Raw genomic sequence first — 4,511 nt, 5'->3', positions numbered from 1 at the left:
TGTTTCTTCTCTCGACGACCCCGTTCTGCTGCGGAGAGTACGGAGCAGTTAATTGTCGCACTATTCTTATTCCTCACAGAAACCATTGAACGCTGTAGATGTGAACTCACCACCCCTATCAGTTCTGAAACACTTAATCTTAGATTTAGTCTCAAGCTCCACACTCGCTTTGAATTTTTGAAATTTTTCAAACGCTTCTCCTTTTTCTTTTAAGAGAATAGACCACATGTATCTGGAATGATCATCTATAATCACAAAGATGTATCTGCTTCTTGATGCTGTTGACGGGGAGATTGGTCCACAAAGGTCGCCGTGCATAAGTTCCAAGATTCCTTTAGCTCGATATGAAGTTGTCAGCGGAAACGGTTGTCTTGCCTGCTTGCCAAGTAAGCATGATTTACATGTTTCCTTTTCAACGGTTAACTTAGGTAACCCGACGACAAGCTCCTTTCTAACCATAGTTTTCAATGATTCAGCTCCGATGTGACCAAGTCGTGCGTGCCAAGTTGTAGTATCATCTTGTCCAATGGCTTGGAGGCACTTACTTTCGACGATTTCCATCACAACTTTGTACAGACGATTCTGTGATCGTTTTGCCTTAGTGATCAAGTTACCATCCTTGTCATGCAGAGTAAGATATTCCTCTTTCATATGGACATCGCAGCCTGACTCAGTAGCCTTTCCTAGGCTGATAATGTTACTTTTAAGCTCAGGAATGAAGTATACATCTGCCAAAGTCTTTCGATCACCGTTCTTGGTACAAAATAGAATTGATCCCTTTCCTTTGATGTCAATCCTTGAGTCATCGCCGAACCTAACTTTTCCTGTAATGGTTTCGTCGAGAGCTTTGAAGTAATGTCGATTACCCGTCATATGATTACTCGCGCCATTGTCCAAGTACCATATGTTGTCTCTACTCGTATATGTTTCAAACTCTTTTGGCTTCACGTTTCTTTCGTTCAGATATACCACTTCGTGCATCATCAATGCATCCGCTTCATGTGTGTCGTCTTCTTTAGTCTCATATGCCTCTTGCAGCTTAAGCAATCTGTCAGGGCAGCTAGATGCAAAGTGGCCCTTTTTATCGCATCGAAAATATGTGATCTTCGAGATATCAAAATCTCTATACGTTCTGCCACGGCCTCATCCTCCTCTGTTATAATAACGTCCTCCTCGACCTCTGTTTCTATAATCTCCTTGATAATCTTGATATTCTCTCGCAGGTTGTGATTGTGATGCCTCATTCGATGTATACATCAGTTTGTTTTGACTATCTGGAGCATCTTCTTCTTCTTCTGCACACACTCGCTCCTCGTACGCTTTCAGACGACCAATAATATCCTTGAAACTCGTTGTTTTGAGGTCCAAGACTTGTTCAAGTGAAGCAACTATGTGGATATACCTCTTTCTCCTAACGCGCTGGATTTTGATGCAATCTCTGATAGCTTCCCAACCAAGTTATCAATAGTGTCATTGTCTTTCATCTTTAAATGATCAAATTCGGCCACAATTCGGCCATTAGGGTTTGAAGTCTAGCTTCTTTGACTCTATCCGCTCCTATATGTCTCGCTTTGATTGCCTCCCACACCTTCTTAGCATTGTCTATGTCTCCAACTTGTAACACCAGAGCTTCAGGTATCGACTGAAAAATCAATGCAATCGCCATGTCATTCTTCTCGATTTCCTCTGTTTCTTGCTCGATCACGTCCCATGCTTTGTGTACTTTCAACATTCGGATAGCCCACACTGTGTAGTTAGTAGTGCTCAGCATTGGACAGTTGATCGAAGAGGTTCCTCCTTCTCGTGCTTTCACCGTCGAACCAGAAACTGTCGTGATATCTCCCATTGTCGTAATAGCTCTGATACCAAATATTAGCTTAGCTTATGAACACTCAAGATTATATATGAACACTCTTCTTATTAACTTAGGAAAATCACTCAAAACCTAAGCTTTCACAAATAATCTCTAATCTCACAAGTTCATGGCACAACTCACCATCTTCTTATATAGAGATATATTTATCCTAAACATATTAGTAAAACCTATTTTATCCTAAACATAACTCGAATAGGATTATGATAACTTATTCTCTAAGTTATCTTCAAACTTCAAGTTTATCTCCAACACTAAAATCTCTTCTTCAACCTACCAAAATAAAAATAAAACTAACTATAGTAAAGAGAACTATTATTCTGTAAAATTCACTACTATTTAAGATTTTTGGTTTTGAGTAATTCTATAATTCTATTAAAGTTTATGTTATTGGAAATTGGATTCTAAACAAGTTAAATCACAAAACAAGAATTTCAAATATGTGTTTATACCTCATATTCTTAAGATCACTGTACTAAACATTTTTATACATTTAATGAATCTACAAAATTTCTCTCCAAGTCTTTACAAATTTATCAAATCTCTAAACCTTACAAATCCACCAATTATATCTTATATATTAAAACAGAAGTCACAAACTTGATTCATGTGTGATTTTTTTAAAAAATAGACCCTCACAAAAATCATTTATCATTCATTTATTACTAATAATATGGCTTAATAATATATCATTCCTAATATAACATCAACTCCTAAAAACTCGGATTGGTTAACAAACTCACCTTGATTCATGTGTGATATTTTTATTTGGATCATCATTTAATTTTTTATTAAATGTATTTTCTTAATGCTAATATATAATCTTTTAACTACTTAAATCATAATATAATTTGATATCTTTTAATTTAAAATATAAATATATATATTTAATTTTTTTAACAAATATATATATATATACTCAGTTATCTTTTATAAAATGAAAAAAATTATATCAAATTTTACTATTTTATAGCTATATCTATCATTTTAAAATAAAACATTGTATTTAACTAAATATGATAAAATTATTTTAATAAATTAATATATTTTATTTTCACAAACATTAAAAATTTATGCTAGAAATATAATATGTTGGTAGAACGGGTTAACATTAGTAAATTAGATAATTCATGTATAAAATTAACTTATCTTAAACTTTTATATATATATATATAGTTATTATCTTAAATGAATAAACATAAAAAAATATTGATAAAGGAAATCTAGCGCTTTGAATTACAGATCAGGATCATAATAATTGAATAAAAAATAATTTTAATATATATATAATAAAAAATACCAAATATATGTGATGATTTGAAATAATAAATTAACTTACAGCATGAAAACTATCAGATTGTTTTATTTAAAATAATTATATATAAACATTTAAATATACAAGTAGCTTAAAAAATATATTCTAATTATGTAAAATATATATAAACATGAAAATTAATATCCGCACGGTTGTGCGGGTCCAACTCTAGTATAAATTAAAGTCCTAAACTCCCCCCTAAAAATACTATGTAAAATGTGCTTTGAAAACGGCATGCAATCTAACTTTTCTATCATAATGTAAATTATTCTGTCGATATATTTTTTTGAGAAAGAGTTAAAAAAAAGAAAAAGAAAAGTAAATTGGACAAAGAGTAGGGGGCATCGAACCGTGGCTACAAAATTCTTACAATATAGAATTGTTACCAGAATTCGTAGATCATACAAATTCATTATGTTCATTGATGTGTCTCAACTGAGATTAGATGAGAGAGAGATTTTATTGGTTTAAGAGGTGATCGCATATGGAATTTGTGAACTCCGTTGTGGTTGAGGTACCTCCTAGGTCTACAGTTCGATGCTTGCCCTCTGCTACTGTGTCGACAACAGTTTTGTGGATTTGCTCCGCCTTTTCATTGAGTTTCGGGTGACGCAACATCTGACAATGGTATTCTTGACCTTTATTTTAGGGATAACATTTCCTGTAAGATCATGCATCGAATCATGGACAACTTCAGCTAGAGCAGCACCATCCTCTCCAATACTACAACTGCATCAAGAATATAAAGAGGTTTGAAGGAATTCTTTGTATGCTTTTTGTTTCACCATTTTGGTAGATATCATTGTTTTGGGTCACTCTTTATATTTATTTATCTGTATTTGATGAACTCTGATTGACTAGTATGTGGACCGATGTCCATTTCAACTTGTCATTGTCTTAAAGCAATACTTCAAAATTCACTTATGCATACCTACAAACATTTCGTAATAACTCTTGACCTTAATTTTTATTCATATGTATATATAATACAGGTTTCCTCGACGTATTTTTCTTTGACTTATATGCTATCAAACAACCTAAACGACCTTTTCAAGTAATCTCAATTGGTTACAACTTTACAATATGTTTATGCTTGGTTTTGTTTTATAATTAAGAATCCATGCTCGTTAGATTTTATCTTTTATAGAGCTTTACTTTACATGTCACCATTTCTTCAAATGCAATTCGTTCTTAACTTGCAAAAATGGACACACACAATAGAAACCTCAGTATATTAATTACATTGGTCAAAACTCGCACTCAAATTCAGTCGAGTTGCTACCGGCAAGGAGACTTTTTTTTTTTTTTTTTTTTTTTTTTTTT

Source organism: Brassica oleracea, chromosome C6 (assembly GCF_000695525.1).
Source record: "Brassica oleracea var. oleracea cultivar TO1000 chromosome C6, BOL, whole genome shotgun sequence".
NCBI classification, from domain to species: domain Eukaryota; kingdom Viridiplantae; phylum Streptophyta; class Magnoliopsida; order Brassicales; family Brassicaceae; genus Brassica; species Brassica oleracea.
Note: the sequence above shows the minus strand (reverse complement) of the source record.